Consider the following 21,318-nt stretch of genomic DNA (forward strand, 5'->3'; position numbering starts at 1 on the left):
GACACAAAGCTACTGAATCCCAGAAATGCCAGTCTTTCCTGTCACCTGGGTAGCAGGCTAGCTCAAAGTTAGGTGCCTCAACAACCCCCTGTTATCTAATTTGCTCAAAAACTGTATCTTTCCCTGCAGCCACCTATGTCCCCTTTCCTGGAGTTTCTTTTCTGCCTTTTTTTTCTGCCCTTCAGTCCATCACCTGAAAAGAAATTGCTAAGCAAACACTTCTGCTTCTCTTCTGCCTAATCATGTCCAGCTTTTCTAGGTAAATATCAAACAAATACTGCTAACACATTCTTTAATGTAATTTGTCCAGCCCTAAGGAGCCATTTCAGCAAAGCCCCAAGTCATTTTATCATTTTGATTCATAGCAGGACTTCCAGTGATTTACTTCTGAGTCCTATCAAGCCCCGTTGAGAAACCTCCTTAATACTATTAGCTGTTTTGTTGGTCTCTGCTGGCACCTTCCCTCTTTCTAAGCAGACCACTGGGGACATATGTGGTTCTTCAGGGGCTGGTTGGCTCGGATAGTAAATAAATGCACATCTGATGTAAATTGTAAAACCAATTAAAACTGTAGTGATTTACGGCATTGAGGTTTCAAATGCACTGAACACAGGCATAAGTCTGGATGATGATTTCCAAATGCAATGAAAGTCTCTCCTAGAGAAAAGTGTTTGCTAAAGAACAGCAGTGTTGACAGTAGAAGGAGGCCATGCTTCACAGCCTCTCTGCTAGTCTGATTACCTTGTTCTAAAACCTGTCCCTGGTCTTTAGCTTATTGATTGTTTGCATTATCTCAACTAAACCTGAGCTTTCTGGGTCAGGAGGATGGGTCCTAATTCCACATCTATAAATCTCACTGTAGCAGCAGGTGCAGTATAGTATGAAAAGCACCAACAATAATAGGAGAAACGGCAGTGAGAAACATTTCCTCTCCAAGGGTATTCATTCTTTGATCCTGTATCAACAAACACACATCAGCTGCCACTCTTTTATATATTGAACACCACATAACTGACAATCTGGCTGAGGTTGCTGTGTTCTTTTTAATACTAGGGTTTTTTGCACAAGGTTCAGACGTGTACACATAGTGCCTGGCTCACGTCTGGCATCCCAGACAATTTTTCTTAAATCAACTGAACAACCTGTGGACAAAATTTTCACGCCTCACCTAGCAAAAGCTGGTACTTAGATGAGAGAGTATTGGACAGTGTGATAGTGCTAGGCTAAGCACAGCCAGATAGGAAGAGAAAACATAAATAATGTGAAAATAAAGACAGAAACCATGACTTTAACATTTTGGGGATGATCCTGAGGCAACTGTTGCTCTGCAGGCAGATCCTCCTCCTGTTATTTCACTTCTGCATGGAGACCATCTTTCTGGGGCAAAACCTACTCTTATCATGTAACAGGCACAGCTCTTCCTCAATAAGAGGATGCAGAAAATTATTTAAACTCATGCACAGCATGAGACTGAGTCAAGAGAACAGTATCTGTTGCTTCTGAAAAACATTTCTGTCTGTGTTGGTACTGTCACAGACATTGGATGAGGAACATGGTTCATATGCTTATCAACAGAAGGTATTACAGCCACCCTTTCTGCGTCTAATCTCAAATCCAATGAAGTCCAGAGGGGTTTCAGTGGATGTAAATCAAGAGAAAGAAGCTGAGAGTATATGTATTACAGTTGTTTGGGAGGGTTAAACTAAGAATGCAAAATTTTATGCTGATGAGTTTATTCAAGCATGCACGCAATAGACATAAAGCAACATGCAGCAAGTCTTTGGGTAAATATAATATTTTTAAGCCTGTTTAATGCTTCTTTATTCATTAATCAGATGTAAGAACACAAAAGTTAGATAAAAATATAAGTCCTTTTATGCCACCCTAACAAATTGCCTTGTTTTTCAGTCAGTCATTCCTCTGATGACACCATCGACTTCCTAAAAACATAAATATGCTGTAAGAATAATTGGGATTTGGACAACACATTGCCACAGATGTTTTTTTTGTCACTGCTGTCACATATGAGACAGTAAAAGCGAAGAAAAAAAAATAGATAAATTGATACTGAGGACAATGTGACATCCCTTTATTATGTTTATAGACTTTCACTTTGATGGATTCACACAGTCTCCACTGTGATTATAGTAATTGATATTGGGTCTACACTGCAGAATAAACAATAGGGACTCATAAAAAGTAACCTGACCACAAAGCACAATTCTGTTACCTTTTCTCTTTTTCCGGTTTGGCAGCTTCCACCCTCAAGGAGAAGAAATTGTAGTTTACTTTAGGCCTAAGCAACTGCCCAAGTCTCTAAAAAACAATTCTGAATAGCAGAAAAAAATAGCACTGATCACGCAAATCTTTTATCAGTTGCATCCTTCTGCTGCTGAGCTCCCAATTGTCCATTTACACAGAGGATGAATTGCCATCTGTTTTCCTTGTCCTTTTTGACATCACTGAAATACAAAGCAGAACAAATCATATATTCAGACTTTCAACAGCAACTTGTCAGAGAGCTTTTAAGTACACATTTACACGACACGCTTCTTAGGGTTACAGAAGTACACATGGACACATGATGCATGAACAAAGCTCTCATTTCATATTGCACTGCAGAGAGCTGGGATGTGACCACGAGCACACTCTGATGCTGCTGTGCTTTTTGGCTGGACAGTTATCACTGGTGATGGGCAGCCGAGAGCAGTTGCCTCCTGCACAGTCCCAGGCATCGAAGAGGGCAACCATTCAACCCTTCAAAGGCAGCATGAACAGTTAAGATTCGATAAGCGATAATGGAGGAGGAAGTGAAAACAAAATTGGATACTTATATTGAACACGGTGAACAATAGGCTTTAGTTTGACACGTAGAGTGGTTCCCTTCAAGAAAAGGTCTCTGAGAAGTACCAGAAAAGCCTTTCTAAATTGCTTTTTTGCTATTTGCAGTTACTTGCACTGCTCAGAAACTCATCTTTGTTAAGGAAAATACTTTTGCTTTCATCTGTTGTCTTCAGAAATAACTTGCTCTAGTTGAATAAATGATGTGTTTTCCAGGCGTTGAAACATTTTATGGTCTTTTTAGCACACAGAAAACAGTGCTCTGCTGTGGTCTACATGCTGACAAGATGCTCTGTTATCTGACCCATCTTTAAATGTATGCATCCTTTCAACAGCTCCGTGCAAAAGCTAGACCTTTACACTAGATATTAGGATGATTAAGTCCCCTTCAAGAAGAGTAATAGATAGAAATGACATACCAACATTTAGGGTATGAGCAGCCTCTAGAGAGAAAAATAATAGATGTGATGTTGGGGAAAGGTCAAGAAGCAGTTTAGGTTTAAGATTTAATGAAACCCATTCATGTTCCACAGAAGGCTATAAGCTGTAATATTTTCTGGAACTCAAAAGTAATATCAGTCAGTTGGCCTTTCGCAAATCAGGGGTTACAAAGTACTATATAAACCAGCTGAGTCCTCCTTTTGAATGTCATTCTGAAATCAGTATGTGATCAGCATGGTAGGAGTAAAATTAAGAGTACAGTAGGTGAAATTAGAGGCTTTGTCTTGTTAACAGCTGTTTGCATAATGGTCTGCTGATTTAAAGGCATCTGTTCTTCTGCAGCCCATCATCTACCACTAATACTATATTAGAAATCAAGCCTCCTTTGTATACACAGTTTGTGTGTCCCTCGTTTTCTGTTGCTTATTTCTGTGTTGCTATCTGATGCACAAGTGAAAACATACTGACATTCTGATCACATACACTGGAACAACATGAAGCAACTACCATTTTTCAGTTTACGACAAGTGGAGTTTAATGTGTCTTTGCATCTAAATATACGATTTGCATGATAAGCAGACATCTGTATGAAATTGTTAGCATCCAGGCAGCTGATATCCTTCTTCTATGGGATTTCAAATGCTGAATCTTCTATTTCATTTTAGAAAGATCAAGCTGACGCAATAGATCTGTTAAAAATGGATTTTCATGAATATACACCAAATTTAGACAAATAAAGGAAAAAAAAAAACCTGAAAGAAAAAGTGCTTACTTCATTTTTACAAGATTATGCAAATCCTCCTAGGTGATATTGCATCTTTTTATCTGACTTTCAGTTCCCTTCTTATTACCGTATATCTTAGAATTGTTAAACAATTTATTGGAATGTTTTTGTCTGATCATGTTCTGCTAGCTGAAACCTCCAGGTGAATGTATGGGGATTCAGATAGACTTATGGTCCCAGCTCACTAAGTGGGTGTCCTAAGCATTTCAGCTCTTATTCTGGTGAATAAAAATCACCTGGACAAAGACTTGACTTAACAGGGAGCTGAAAAGAGCTCCTGCCACTGACTTGTATTTAATCCTTAGAGAAAATGTCTTTCTCTAGCATGTCTGCATTTCAAACCTTTGCCTTCAAAACCTGAATTAACCTTGATAGGAACTTAATGGCTGAATCTCTCTGTGCTCTAGAGTGTAACAACAGGCAGTCCCACCAGTTTCCCGGAAAGAGCAAACACTGTAGTTTCCACTGGAAATGTAGCCCTTGAAAGCAGTGACAATGCACATCACAAACTGCACCCTCTGCAGACCCAATTTTCCATAATTTCATCTCTGAGATAACCGACATTATCAGTCAGGACATATAACAGAGAGAAAAAAAATAAAGTACAGTAGCCATTAACGATGATGAAAGTGTTTTTCTGCTTGTTATTCAGGAGGAGACACACTGAAGTGAATAAATACTTTTCACACTAGGGAGATGGTCAAAAGTAACAAACAAGAGGTACAGACACATCCTTTTTCTCTATCAACAGCTGAAATGTCATTTGGCTTCAGGACTTTCCCCACGGACATTTGAAAAGCTGCCTCTCAGTGGACACGAGTTGGGTAGGTAAGAGGAAGGCAACAACCTATCCTTCCCCTGGGAATTCCCAGCCTCCACATTTTGAAAAGTGAGTATTCACTAAAACCAGCATGAACATAATTTTCTTCCTTGTTTGAAGCAGTTTGCATCTGATTCTCTAACAGGTTTGCAATATATATCAAATTTTCATATTTACTCTTTCTGATCTAACGACCTTTTTTTCCTGATTTTAACCTCAATGCTGCATTGAGTTTTCGAATACAATTTAAGTTAATTATCTATGCATACATTACCTTTGAGATGAAGGCCAGAGTCTGACACTGACTTCTCTTCTCTAGAATGGGCCGATTCAGTATGAAAAAGGGTGGTGAGATCTCTTTGTTCCACTGCAGGCTAATCTTCCTCGTGTTCCTTGCCTTGAATGCTACTAGTCAAAATACAAAAACAATTTACTTCTTGACAACAGCAGAGCAAATATCTGAGATATTTGATGTGAAGGTTTCCTAAGGACATCATCAGACATTCAGCGTAGCAGATTTTATGTCCCACTGGGCCTGTGGTTCTGCACACAAATGTCAGAAAATAATTCACTTTCATTCATAAACTGAAAGTTGTGGTCTACAGAAGTTAGAGTCCAACACCTTATTAGAGAGGACAACTCAATTTTCCTGTTTAATCCACCTTCACCAGCAATGCTCATTGCCTCCCATAATACAACGCAACTTCACCAGAGAACCGTGTTTTCTTATGGGTAAAACCAAATTTTCTACAAAAAACCTCCACCTGGCCAGTGTTTTGCTGGATTTGAATCATCTTCCTCTGATCACCAAGAAGGACTCTGACGTTCAGAGCCTCAGCTGGGATGTAAGAAAAAGTTGTTTTCCCTATTGAAGAGCTCATTGTTTTTCTTCCTTCAAGCTGCGAATTACTTTCACATCAGCTTAATAAAGAAACAGTAATTCAAGAACGCTCTTGGTTGTCCACCTTAGCATATTTGGTTGTACTCATAAATGACTTGTCTTACACAGATATGCAAATCAAAATTAATGGTGTCTTGTAACTCAAACGTGAATGACTGATGCACGTGGATTTACATTACAGGTAAAATCTGCTCCATTCCTGTAGTTTAAACTAGGTCAACACTGAAGCAGCTTATTAATGACATCATCAACCAGCAACAAGGGAACTAAACATCCTGCCATCCATATCAGCAACGCGGCAGATAATGCTGCATCTATTCAATTGCATAAGTTCATGAATAATTCCACGATCTGTTCGGAAGAGGAACAGTACATCAGCAAAATGCACTGGACGGTGCTGGAAAGCAAAGTGCAATGGAGTGAAATGCCACATCTTCTGCAGTTAAGGACTCTTCCAGTAATGTTTCACCTGGAGAGCCTCCAGTCAGTGACAGGATAATTTATTACCGACCATCAGAGGACAGCTCTACATATTTCCTGGTTTTAATTATTCTCTGCTCTACCGAGACCTGATAAAAGCTGATCAGGCACTAAAATGAACAGCAGCATGTGTGTGCGGGTGTCTTTCATCCTCTATATTTCAAGGAAAGGGCCTACTTGGATTTGCATAAATCTACTTTCAAGGCTTATCTGTACAAGCCTGTTCTGGTCACATCGGAGTATTTTGTCCATGAACACGGTATATTCTTTGAAAAAGAGAGACACTTTTTGAATTTTGTGTTTGCATGTATTTAATGAGGCAGAACAAGGAGGTGGACGTTAAGGTGCTACATCATAGAATCATAGTATAGTTTGGGTTGGAAGGGACCTTAAAGACCATACAGTTCCAACCCCCCTGCCATGGGCAGGGACAACCCACTAAATCAGGCTGCCCAAGGCCCCATCCAACCTAGCTTTGAACATCTCCAGGGATGGGGCAGCCACAACCTCCCTGTTCCAGTGCCTCACCATTCTCATGGTGAAGAAATTCTTCCTAATGTTCAGTCTAAATCTGCCCCTTTCCAGTTTATACCCATTCCCCCTCATCCTATCACCACAAGCCTGTATGAATAGCCCCTCTCCACGTACATCACTCTGGGCGGTGCTGGACACCTTACAGATGAAAGGTCATTTCGGTTTTTGTGCTTTCATGGGAAAAGGCAAGGGGTACCCTATACAGTTTAGATTTACAGAGAAGTTACATGTCAGTTTTCATCCCATGTGTGGAAGGAACAGCACATGGCAGTGAGTGGAAACAATCACTAGGAGATAAGAAATCTCCTCTTTGCTCTCATAAACACATTGTGAATATCCTGTGACTATCTTTTTGACTCAATTCCCTTTTACACCTCCTCCAAATACATATTTTTTTACCCAATGTCCTCTATGTACATTTTCTGCCTCTTCTGACGGTCCTTTCTACTTCTTCCTCATTTTCTCTCCCCTCCCTGTCCTGGCCTGAAATTTTAGTCTTACCCTGTCTTCCTTTGAAGTCGGGGACCCACAGCTCTCAACTCCTTAGACTAGTTCAGTGTAACTGACTTTGTAAAAGGGCATAGAAATGAAAGTCTGAGAATCATAAAGAGTCTGTTCCAAACCTTTGCCTGACTTTAGTAACACAAGGCATCTTTGAAGTCATAAATAACTCATCTTATTCCTTCTCTTTCTTGAATGAACACACATGGCAAATATCCAGTTACTTTAGGTCTCTAGAAACCTGCTCGCTCTTCTGCTCTCCCTCTTTCTTTCAGTGAAGTAACAGCTTCCCACACAAAATCTTCAAAACAAGAGTCAGCATCTCAGTGCACCAAAAGCAGTGCCAATGTTTCCCTGGTGAGGGTCTCTGCCCTGCCCCCAGGAAACCTGCACAGCTTCTTGGGTCTGTGGGGCCAGATTCATCTCCTCACATTGACTGTTTATGATTTTTCCACTAAGAACAAAAAATTCTTTCTGTCCAGTTATGGATAGAAATGAAACAAGGATAAAGCATTGTCAGAAAGGCAACACAGAAGGAAAAATCTGCAACACTACCAATGGGAAAGACTTGACCTGCTTGCAGTTCTGAGCAGTGATGAGAGATGGTTTGTTTTCCTCTGAAGTCTTCCCCCTCCGCCTCTGTCTTGTGCAAACTTGTAAGTGCGACAATACTTGAGTTCCTGGGGGATGCCAGTATTTATAGAGGAGATTGGGATACTTGCCAATAACAATTACTCTTACCTTTGGCAAATGACCCAGCATTCATATAGCTGGACCAGCTCTGCAGTGAGAAATACTGCACTGCATGTATATTCTTTAAATGCTGGATTACGTTTAGGCTATTAATGTAACTAAAAACATCAATTATTTCAGTGAAGATTTTGGGGGATTACAGTTAATGACCAAAAGGATATTGTGCATTTCTATGTTATGGAAGAAAGACATGTTGTTTTAGTGATGTTTACCTTTTACGTTAAAGTTGGAGTCGGGCCCATAAAGAGTGTTCTCTCCAGAGATCACCAGTACCTTTAAAATACTGGTACAGTAAACTGGTACATCCCAGCCCAGATGAGCTATTGAAAATAAAAGTTTAAAAACATACCCGAGATGATATAATTTGCCCAAATATTTAAATAGTCAAACACAACTGTAATGAAGCACAAACTATGAAGGAAATTGTCTCACAAATAAAACTGTTGCTAAAAATATATGACCTCCCTCCTCTCAAAGTAGATGCATAAAAAAATTCTGAGCAAGAAAATTCTTACATTTTTCTGCAGAAACTTGTTTCTTGCTGCAGTTGTTAACTGCTTACAAGTGTTGAATGTTCATTACAGGGCATACCATGATTAAAAGCAGAGCTTCTTGTTTACTAAAAGGAAGGAAAATAAAACTCAAGTTTCCAAAAATGAATAAATATTTATTAACCAGTTTTAAACTGAAATTTAAGCTGAACTATACGCAATTCTGTGCATACAGTGTCTATGCAGATGTAGGTTCAGAGAAGCCTCATGGCTGCATAAGTTGCATGAGCACACCTTTCTATAATTAGGTCTTGATATATCTCTGGGCTGTCCACATACATATTTTGAAAGCACTCCATATGTTTTCTAATTTGTTTTTAAGTCTTTCCAGTAAGGTATAATTCTCAATGGAAACACTAAAAAATTAATTATAACTAAGGTAGTTTCATGAGTTTTTTTACACTCTAACAAGCATAGCACACTTTTCATATAAACCTTGCAGTTTGAAATCAGTTTATAATTTGCTGTATATAATCACATTTAATTTTTGGCTTCAGAAGAACTCGGCACATTTCCTGCAATTCCTATGAAGTTCTGCTAAATCCCTTCTACATTAAGGTAGAACCATCCAACTTCTGCTTTGCACCAGAGTAAGATATAAATTACACTGAAATCAGTAGTGGGGGTTAGGCGTGTGATTATAATGAAACTAAAGAGTTCTGCTACATGTGGAGGATGTGAGAAATACCTGCGATCATTCGAAGGGAAAGGAGATTACTTGACACAGGTGGTCCGTCTTTATTAATGGCACTGCAGAGATTTACGTCCTACTAAGGAACTAAAACATTTAATGTAAGTTATTAGAAATGTCTGGACTGATTTCTAGGACAAATTAACTGTCAGAAGTTGTTTATATTTGTTGTCTCAGATTATTTGGACAGAGCACATCAAGAAGGAAAAAAAACCTCAAACAATGACCTTTAGGTTTGCAGAGCACTCAGACCCTTAATTTGAAACACAGATGTGCAGACCCAAATAACTGTGATAAGAGACCTGTCAGGGAGCAGAGGGCACCTGGACATGGAGGAGCGAGAGTGGGACTGGACTGCCAGGAGGTACCTGTATCTAAACAGGCTGGATTAAAAAAGGATGTTCTGCAAAGCTGAAAACATATTTTGACTGCTGAAAGTGTAACTCCAATTGGAATCTCAACTCCTCTTGACAAACAATTCCCCTTGTAATAAACAAGCTTTGTGCAAGGGTTCAAGGGTTTTATTGGAACCCTCTGAGTCCCGTCTATATTTGCCTGGAACAGTTTTTCAGCACTCAGCACCTTGCTTCCACACAGTCCCTTCCACCACCACCTCATCTGAACACACCTTCCAGCCTCTTAATATGTGTTTTGGGTCACAACTACACAACAAAACTGAGAAAGGAGGAACAACTCACTCAGCAACAGTTCGGGTTTTGATCACCACCCCACAGCGAGCCCCAGACTATATATAGACCTCTTTCTATGTAGTTGATCCCTTTATACTGATTTGGGTCTATAATGGGCTCTCACAAAAGGCTACACTGCCTCAGGGAACACATCCTTCTGAAAACCTTATCTTATATACATCATTTAACAGATGCCTTGCAGTTGAACATATCTTTCACAACATTTTTGGGGTCTGTGCTCTGCAAGTCATACAGAAGATGCAGTAATCCTTACTCATATACAGCTCATCAGGCCCAGAGATGCTAGCACATGGTTGGCTTTGCACAGAGGCTGCACAGACTGTTTGAATTCCTGGCTCACTCCACCTCACTTCTCTCACATTTTTATTGCAAAAGGCTGCTAGAATTACCCACCCCTAGAACTAAAATACACGTTTTCCAAAAGATACACAAGGGCAGGATGTGAGCTTACCTCTTGCGCCTGGAAAGGCATACAGAATATATTTGGGACTGCTCTGAGGAATAATTTAATTCCATGAATTGACTTCAGATCATGATGAATCATATCAAAATTGGTCTATTGTGGTTTGGGTCAGGTTTTCTTGTCTGTGATATTTTCTGGTTCTCTGAATCATTTTCAGTTGTTTAATTCTCACCCACTTTCACACATGGGATACAACTTACTGTAACAGACATTGTTGATTAGTTTATCCATGTGAATCTTAAGTTAAAATACCAGACTTGACTTACTTGAATCTTTATTTTGTATGCTACTCAGCAGCAACAGAAGGTAGGCTATTTATTTCAGATTCTCATGGAAGCAGCTGCAGCCATTTCAGTGGAAATCTCTACTGAATAAGACCTGTAGCTGGATCATTTCTTTATTACTCATGTTAGATTACTTGTTCTGCACTACTGTTCATCAGATCAAAAGACCTGCCTGTTCTGTTTTGAAGGCAGAGTGAACAATACTGAATTTTAGTCAAATTGTATGTTGCTCTTTAGAATGCACAATTTAAAAGGAAATAGTTTACCAAAGCCTTCATATGAAATATGAAAGTAGAAATAGTTTAGATGTCTTAAAATGAGGGTTCAACCAAAATAACCTCATGCTCCTGTCTGCATTATTTCCCTTTTGTTAGGCTGCAAAATCATTTTCCATAAGCACATTTGGCAAATTAAACTTCTTCCACAGAGTGATAACGGGCAAAGCTCTGATAATAATTTTAATACAGCATAAACCTTTATGTAACTGAATGAGGAATTTGCAGCATATGAAAATGTACAGCACATTAAAAAGAAAGCAGCTATGGAATACAGACATCAGCTATGTACGCAAATCTTAAATTTTGCACAATGGTATTCACACAGTTCAAACTCTCCTTTTAAATTATTCTTAAACACAGCATTTGAACCAAAAATAGTTCCTGTTCAACACCGGTTCATTCCATTTCAAAATAAGAAATGTTATTTCAAGTCTCTTTAAAGCTGTAATAGCAGGCTATTACAATGCTGATGGCATATCAAATTTGATAGGATTGCACAAACTCACAAATTAATTTCATTGGCTGGCAAAGATAAGTTGAAGACATAAATATGCTTCATTTTAATCACCACAAATACTGCTTAATTGTAGAGACAAATCTTAAAACCATAACCTACCTGTCAGAATATTCACAGCTTAACTCTCTCATTTAACAGGAAGATTTACTTCACTGGGCAGAGGTAAGATCCTTGGGCTGCAAAGTCCCAGAGAATTTTCAAAAGTCTGATTTAAGTTTCACACTTAATGCTTTTGTCCTCTATCGCTTTCTGAAGAACAAACCGACCTTCCTTCTGCAGGAGCCAACTGATGTGTCTCATTAGGTACATCTACATCCCCACTACACTGTTAACGTGACTCTCCGAATCACCTTCCCTCATGCTGTTTAGTTTACATAGCTGTGTCATCTCCAAAAACAACAGCTGGATGAAACTAAATCATAGTGTTTCTCCAAAGGAGGCACCTTCTGTGCCCCAGCTGCTGAAGGGAATTCACTCCACAGGACCAGGTAAAGATAATAAAAAACACAGTCCCTGAAATGCACTGAGAATGGATGAAGTCACGCCAATGTTGGCATAGTAATCTGCACTCTTGCATTTGATATGTGCTTGTACCAAAGCTTCAGAGCTTGTACCAAAGCTTCAGAGGATACACAAGGAATTTCACACTGGACCCCAGGAATGATGCACCCAAAGTCTTTTACTGCAGATACAGACCTGCCTGTGACTGTGACATTCCCTAATGATGACTTCTACAATCAAGTGCAATGCAACTGTTAATGGGCAGGACAGGGAGAAAAGAGGGTGCCAGTGTGAGTGATTTGCCAGCATTAGGAGAACCCCTGATTTCAGGTGAAATAGATAAAATTTTTGCATGGAAAACAAACAGGGAATATTTATTCCAGTTTTTACCAACTCTCTAATTCAACAAAAGTGTCCATAGGAGCTCATGATTATGGAGGAAAAGTAATGAATGAGCTGTATGATTCCTAGTTGAAGGTACTGGAATCCACAACACACAGAGCGTTTGACAAGAATTGGCTGTGGGAGATATATTTAGACAAGTTTAAGGCAAAGAATTTACTTTATGATTTAGAAAAAGATGATTAGAAAGTACAACAAAGCTTGGAAATTGGGAAGGATATGTGAACTAATGTAAGCATTAATTATTTTCCTTTCATAATTAACTTCTTGCAAAAGCTGACTGTGGATACCAAGGCATCTGCATAAATGGGAAAAACATAGTGGGGTTTTTTTCTTTTTTCTTCACAAGCACTGAGTCATTGATAGACCATAATAATTTGATAATAAGCCAGTGAAATGTAGGATAAAAGAAATTCATCCTCTTCCTCTGCTCAGTGATGACTACAAATTTACTCAGACAAAGAAAAAGTTATGTAGGGAATAAAAATCTGTAATAACATGGTTGCTGACAAGCAAATGTACATCCTCTGGTTTTAAAATGCAATTTAATAACAAGAAAAAAGATTAAATTACTCGGAGAAATTTAATTGTCATTTGAACTAAACTATTAACATTTAACATGTAATTGATTTGACAGTATAGTGATAGGCCATTCTCTGAAATCTATTCCTTAGGACTCTCTCCTGCTTATGGATTTTGAGCTGCAGATCATACTGCAGGAAACCCGCTTGATGCCCATGTTTACATAACAAACAAAAAAAGACTGTGCAAAAGGAGGCAGAGTGATTAGAGTCAAGATAGGAAGAACAGCAGGGTGAGAGATGAGGGACTACACTAAAAGCATCTGACTTTCCTGAGCACTGAAGTAAAAACAATCCATGATGCAACTGATCCCAGCTCTCACCCTTCTTGTTCTTGCTAGAAACATCAAATGGAAACAAAATATTGCCTTCAGATTCTCAACTTAATTCCACCTTTGCGAGTGTATTAGATTTGCGTGGCAAGGTTTTGGTAGTGGTGGCTTCTGTGAGAAGATGCCAGAAGCTTCCCCTATGGCCAACAGAGCCAATCAGGTCCAAGACCACCCTGTCCCTGGCCAAAGCTGAGCCATTCACTGATGGTGGTAGCACCTCTGTGGCCACACATATAAGGGGGGAAAAATAGTGCTGCTGTGAGAGGAGCGAGAGGGAGGAGTGAGAATATGTGAGAGAAACAGCCAAGGTGTTGGAAATAACACACAAATATATTTCCCCTATGTAAGAAATCACTTTCTACTGGAAGATTCCAACTTGGGATATTTTGGTTTGGATTATCAAAAAGAAAACATTTCTGCTTCTTATGTGTATATTTTGACTTCCACATGCCTTCTCTCCTCTTCTCTGTACGTTCCTCTCTCTTTCCAGCCCTGGATCTCAGCTCAGAAGATCAAATTACTATAGCATCAAACCCAAGAAACCCTGTTTGTCTCAGGGTCTGAATTTGAAAGCTGGTTAACCTTTAAGTACAAGTGGGTGCAAACTCCTATTTAACCTCATCTTCTTTCAAGTCATTTAGAAGAATTCCACAGAGGAGGGAATCTTTTGGGGGAAAGAGGCACATCAAAGCCCTCTGAACAGTTTTAGAATTTCTCACCTATATCAGCTGATCATTTTCCTAACACTTACAGAAACTTTGAATATCCGAGTCCTTGAATCCTCCAACAAATTTGTCTGAAATAGGCCAACAGGACAAAAAATTTCTTAAGCTGATATATACGGATACGAAAAACCTTACTTACAAGAACCAGCTGAATATCCGGCAAATGAACACTTCTTGCTTATTTCACCTAAAAAACTTTTTTTTTTTTTAACAAGTAAGAAAAATACTTTCTTGCTTTTAAATGCTTTCTCTGAAAAGAAAGAATGCTAAAAAAAATCCTGATTTCTTCACTCTCTTTTTTTAAATCTTAAGAATTTGCCAAGTAAGAAGGGTAAGCTCAAAGCAAACAACTTTGCACCACCTATCTCATAAAATAACAGCACAAATGTTTAATGAAACAGAAATACAGACAATTTAGAATTCAAACAAATAAATTAAATATGTTTATAATTTTATAGACTATCTGTGAGATTTTTGAGATATTTTATGAGATATGAGATATCTGTGAGATATTCAGTGGAGTTGAACCTTTATTGTTATTTACAAAGAGATACTCCTTTGCATTCAATTAAACTCCTAAGTAAAATCAAAATATTTGTAATTATACTGTAAAATTCTCTTTTCTCCTAAGAATTTAGTTGAAATTAAAATTTCTATTGATACTAGGCAATCAAAAGCTTTGGAAATAGTATTAACTCTTACTTCAAGGCAGAAGCAAATCTTTGCCACCTGGTGCCAAAGTATTATCTAAAAATGTAGGGATTTCCACAGAGAAATACTACCTAAGAATCTGTTCTCCTGTTCTTTGAAGCATCTGATTATGATCTTTTGACAGCTACGGTAGGTTGCAATAATAAAGGATGCTTAAAAGATAACCCAAGGTATCTCTCTGTTAATTCAAATTTCATTTCCCTCCCTGCAGTGAGTCCAGAAAATAGAACCTTGAAAAAAACCTGAAGGTATCTCTACAGAATTCCACCCTCTGCAAGTGCTGCTGGCCCGGTCAGTCCAACCAAGACATTAATTATTGTGGAATGTTTGATATGCGCATTGGGAAATTGTACAGAGTATCTCCACAGCTGTGCATGTTCTCACTGATAACACGCTGTTTTCCTTTTGTTAACATTTGTACTATAGAAACACAGCTATTTTTGTAACTACAGCTCAGAAGGAAGACAAGGATAAATATAAAAGATGTAACACTTATTTCCCAAGATATAATCAAGACGGGCTGTTATTATAATTGTCACAGATTCTCTTTAAAAGCATTTCACACTCAGTCCCAAGCACTATAGACTCTGAAGTGCTGACAGGAAAAAACTTCATTTTTAATGTTGCATAAATCTCATGTAAACCAAGACAAGCTCAGCCCACCCAAAGTTCCATTTTGGGGAGAAAGAAACCCCAGGCCCTTTGGCTGCCACAAAACATATTGTTGCATCAGAAAGAGAAGAGTGCGTGAATCACCTCTCATGAATTACCTTTCAAGAGCACGATTGGCTCCTCACTGGTATGTGCAGTAGATGGCAATTTCCCATTCTTTCCCTACTCCTTTGCTTAATTAAGATGAAAAAGGTGTTCCTTTCCATTATATGAGAATATTCTTTGCTTCTATAGATGTGACTGCAATTGACAAGACTGCAAGAAAGGAGAAAAAAAATATGAGTCATAAATTAATGAGATATTACAAATATTATGGATTAGAGGAGCTAGAACAATAGCGGGGAGAAAATGTCTGCTTTCTTCTGCTTACATTAAAATAATTTTTAATTAAAAGAAACAGATTGAGTTGAGAGGAAGGCTTTTCTTTTATTTTCTCTCCAGTAACTTATGATTTTGGGTTTTTTTTTCCATTTTTCTGCTCAAGATGACACAAAGGATGTTTGCCTAGTGATGCAACCAGGGTGACAGGAAAAATTCGGCACAAAAAATTACCAGATTTGACTTTTTAACACATCTCATTGTAACATCAGTCACAAGCAGCCTTCCACACTGCTCTCTTAAGCCCCCCAGAAAGCATATAGTTGATTTCACAAGTGCTCTCCTCTCTTTCCCTGCACAGGGCTGGAGGAAAGCATAAAAAATGCTGGCACCCTGTGTGTGCTGGGTAAAAGCATCCTGCCAGCTGAGCCATCCTTTAATTTGGAGAGACACATGCTAGGACAGCAACCAGTTTAAAACAGCTCTTCCTGACTACAACAGATGATGACAGATAAAAAGAGGAGCAGCATGTGCCTAAAACTGCCTTGAAAAATGACAGCAGAGATGCTTCTGATGAACGTATGTACTGGGAAATGACAGTGTGAATCATCTTGCAGGTCTTCTGCAGATTGAGAAACATGAAAAAAGAGTAAAATAGGTTCTTCAGACATACAGAACGAATATGAAGAGAGATATGGCCCATCCTTAGACACCTGGTTTTAATGTCTCATTGAACAGTAATGAGAAGCATCAGAGTAGAAACAGGGGAATTCTTTTTACAATGAGGAGACAGGTTTGGTTTTTTTGTTTTGACTTTTTTTCTTGTCTTCTCTATATGCTCCCCAAGACTTATCTTCTTGCTGAGTAGCTGACAACAAGCCTATTACCATGGCAGGTAAAATCTATTGCTTCCTGACTAACACATCCCAAGCGTAACCAGCTCAAGACATTTCGTTAGGCTTTGAACTCTCAGAGTCCAAAACAGTCAAATTCCTTGGGAAAATACCCCACAAGACACAAGGCAACTCCTCTCTCAAATCCACTGGGGCGGGGATGGGTGCTGGTTTGGGGTCTTTGTTTTTACCCCATTTCCCCCCTTCTTTACCTACTTATGAGAAAAGGATCAGGGAAAATACAAATTAAAAAGACCCAAACCAACAAACATTGTTCTTTTTATTTAGACTTCATAAGACTGCTGAAAGGTCTAATTCTGCCCATGGACATCGCAACACACATGCAACGAACACCATCTCGCAAACCATATTTCACAGATTGTGGTGGGGAGAGCTTTTCTGTATATTATTTTGGTACCACCTGCAGCAAAATAAATCTCCAGCATATGACTACAGCTCCCGCATCCTGCAGTGAGAAGTAAGAAATATTGGCCACCGATGTGAACCTGCTGGCTGTTAGCATATTGCTATACTTACACACTCATAGCAACATGCTTCTCGCCTTGGATGAGCAGCATTTTACATGTTTTGTAGCTTGATTCTCTTGCTTTCAACTAAGCTCATGGAACAACGAAGCAGAATAAAGTGCATACACATCACATAATTTCTGGTGCATTTGAGCTTTACCGTTTTGGAAGAAGAAAATATTTAAATTCTGAAGTGAATCCAAGACCTGTTACTGTTGGGAGGCACAGCCGAAATAAGAAGCGCAAGCCTGCAAAACTGAAAGGCCAGGATGCTTCTGATGAGATCAGGGTAGAGCATAGTGATGTTTTCACAGATTAAGGGTGAGGTACAAATATTTCACTGTATGAGAACCTAGGAAGGGGAATAATAGTGTCAGTAAAAATTTTATGACTAGAGAAAAGCCTTCAAATGCTTCTGTAATAATTGTTGATTGAATTTGCAGCCTAGCAAGACCATTTTCTACAGTGGTGTCCAGCTGGCTTGTTGTTTTCCTCTGAGATCACTAAGATATGCTTATCACGTGAAAAATTTCCAATGTCACATTAAAAGCTGACTTTTGAGAGATAACAATCTTATCACTCAGCCTAAGACTGCCTGCTACTACCTGCATTGTCTCTACTGTATGAAGCATGGGAGGGTTGGAGGATGGGGCTGTGCAAATGATGATTAATGTATTTATGAATTAAAAATAGACTGCACAGTAGAAAATAGATGATTATTAACTTACTTGTATGTATCTGCACTTATGTTTCAAAGTCCATTTCTGTAGTCCTTCTAGCTTTGTGGAATATGGTAAATGGATTAACACTGAAAGATGTAATACACAAATCCCCTCTCTATGGTACCGTGAATTGATCTGTCCTTACAGGTGTCTAATTACAGGAGTAACTGGAACTTCCATGCTCTTTTGCTTGCTATAAAAACTATGTCCTATCTGACCCCTAAGTGAATAAACAGCTTTACAAACTTAAAAGTATTCTTATTATGTTAAGAACTGCTTGTTCTGAAAAGAGTGCTGATGACACTGTTAACAACTGCTAAGAGAAGGGCAACACACATGTTTTTTGCCTCATTGCCATAATAGAGCATTCTCCTTACCTGTCTGAATGCTAGAAAGATTAGACATAAATCAGCTGATAAGACAAATACTTTTCCTCAAAAGTGACTGTCTGAATTATTTTCCTTGTTTCCAGATGCAGGGGGGGGGGGGGGGGAAGCTAAACAACTCCATAAAATTAATCAAAACTCATTAGTTTTCATCTCACTCAGGATCACTGAATCATTATCTAAATCTTCTCTCCTTTATGGGTCTTCATTCCAAAACCAAAATTTGGATCCGTGATTTTTTTGTGATCCCACAGAAATAAAAAGATTTTCTCAGCCACTTTTTTGGTTTCGTTCTGGCAGGCTTTTATGAGTTAGTGAATTATTTTTCTCTATGTAATAATTCAAACCAGTACGGTTCCCAGAGGATGTTCATTTCTTTTTTTTTAAGCACGTTTTTTTCCCTAGTTAAAATGGTATTTGAAAGAGGGAGAAGGAAATGAGGAAAGCAGCGAGACAGGTGTATCAATCACTGAACAGTTTCAAAGAGCACTGACTGCATTATTTCCACAAACACATCATGTCCAGATTCAGGAATAATAAGAAATTAGATCTTGCATATTACGCAGGAAATAAATCCAGCTTCAACCTTCTTATTGATCACATAGGTCCATCAGGATACGAGAAGGGTGGAAAAGTATAAGAAAGCACCTTCAGGGTACTGCAGGATGCAAATGTAGAGCAATATACAAACTAAAAAAACAGGCTTATTTCAACGACTTTGTACTGGAGTTGTCATACGTGCATCAAGGACTGGCAATGAAAAACGCATTTCTGCTACACTAGCACCTGCCCCATCAAAGGCAGTTCTAGGATATTAAGGTTATTATACCCTGAGAACAAGACGCAGCTGGCACCACTAAATTTAGCCGTCCTTTAGGCCATGTGGGAATTTCTTAGAGATGGCAGCTATCTCATCTGCACTGGAAAAGGTAAAAGTAATATAATTTCATTACTTGCAGTGAGTCTTTTCCTGTCACATCTGCAGAGCTATGACACCACAAGAAGCTTTTTGAAAGTGTCAGATTTTTGGTCAAAGAACATATAATGGCTTCGCTCTGCACGTGAATAGCATAAGAAACGGGTCAGTATATCAGCAGCTAAAGCCCATATATTTGAGTCTGTTAACTTTGTAAATGTAATGGATGTTTTATTATTAGCCATCACAAATGTTATCAGAGCTGTAAAGCCATTATTTAGCTTAGTGTTTTTCATTGATTAAGAAGTACTTTTAATTAAAACCACCAAAATTCTGGTCTCCTTCATTAGAGACACAACGGAATTAAGATGAAAAGGGGTCAGTTCGGGGATTATTTTGTGAGTATTAATTAATTCTATTAATCACTGTTACTTAAAAAAATCCATCCTGAAAGTGATAGTTAAGTTAACAGAGAATTATAGCCAAAGTGGGAATCTCATATTTATTTGGGTTAAAATGGAGGAACCTAAACTGGAAATCTGATTAACAGGAGGTAAATTCTACCGGCCAAATTGCATTTTTGAGTTAGTTGCTGTTCAGATTTTAAATTCTGCTGCTCATTTTAGTAAGAAATAGAAAAATACCTACCCAGGACATCTTGTTCTTTCTTCAATGACACATGATGAAGAAAACTAGAGAAGTGAAGAAGGGTTCCAAATATGCACATATCTCCAAAATCAAAGACGACTCTTACTCAGGGATATAAACATTTAAGATGGTCTTTTTTTTTTCTTTAAATCTGTAAACCCACAAGTATTAATCTATAATAGTACCCTCCTCCTTTTTAAGTATTACACATTAATACACATGGTACGGTTTCAAAAGAGTTTGAAATTGCATATATATCATTCAGTTTTGCCCATGTGTAAGGCAGGAGTGTACCTAACATGAATGTCTGTGAGAAGAAATACTTGTTGAAATGTATAGTGTGCGTGTGTATATACATATATATGCAAGGCAGAGGAATTTCCTTTCTCCTTTCTAAAGCTTTTTGACAAATGGCAGCTTTCTTGAAGGCTCCTCTCCAAAGTGAGAAAGGAGAATGCTCTTCTAAACTGTCCAAATACTCCTTAAGTTTTTACTGAAATCAGAGAACTAGGAATCCTCCTCTTTAGGGAAAAAAGTATCATGGCACCAAATACAGGATAGTAGTCATTATGAAGGTTATTGCTTTAAAGGTACTGCTTGCTTTGAAAAATAAGTTTCTTCCACTTTCATTATAACTCTAAAAAAATATAACCTGCTACCGACTTATTCTAGGTTTGACTACAAACATTAAAAAATTTGCAAACTACATTTCAGTTTGCAAAACTACCACTCTGCGTAGAAGCTATCTTGATTAGTAAACATTAGATGAATCTTAATTCATTTCCCATGTATTTGCTTTTGCTGTCTTATTTAACATCTGCATTTAAACTATATTTTATGTCTCTGTATCTGTCTACACAACTTTCTATCATTATATATATAGATATAATATATAAAGAATTCTTGATGCTACACACTATATAAGAATATGCTATATATATTATAACACAATATGCTGCCTACAGTATAAATTATGAGGATTCTGTTTTTTTATAAATATATAACTCCTATAGATAAATCTAAATTATGGATGCCATACATATTACTATAAATTATCATACTTTGTTATAGTACTGTATACTGACATACATTATTATATAACGTATGCTATATATCATATACACGATAATCATAGTATGTATCACATATTATATAGTCTATATTGAATAGTATAGTATATTTTATGTAATATGTGTGATAAGATATAAAATAAAAGATATAAGATGCAATATGTAATATACAACATATTATTGTTAAATATGTAAATATAATATATAGATGCTAGTGCTAATTCTACTGCTTATACTTCCCTTCAGGTCATCACAGAACAACTGTTGCCAGAAGCTTCACTGAAATGACACATGTATAGTTAAAAAATCATCTGGCCCAGGGATCCTAAGACAATCTTGCATTTTAAAGCATCCTTTACGTGGGT

The 21,318-nt window shown here is 38.0% G+C and overlaps 1 long non-coding RNA gene across 1 annotated transcript; it reads right to left on the bottom strand.

Moving 5' to 3' along the window:
- Positions 1-1,582: 1,582 nt before the first annotated feature.
- Positions 1,583-16,003, bottom strand: LOC128852342 (uncharacterized). Its single transcript, XR_008450137.1, has 3 exons — positions 15,572-16,003; positions 5,161-5,291; positions 1,583-2,462 (listed from the first exon to the last, which is right to left on the bottom strand). It is a non-coding gene; the product is annotated as an uncharacterized LOC128852342 (long non-coding RNA).
- Positions 16,004-21,318: the final 5,315 nt, after the last annotated feature.

Source organism: Cuculus canorus, chromosome 5 (genome assembly GCF_017976375.1).
Source record: "Cuculus canorus isolate bCucCan1 chromosome 5, bCucCan1.pri, whole genome shotgun sequence".
Lineage (NCBI taxonomy): Eukaryota > Metazoa > Chordata > Aves > Cuculiformes > Cuculidae > Cuculus > Cuculus canorus.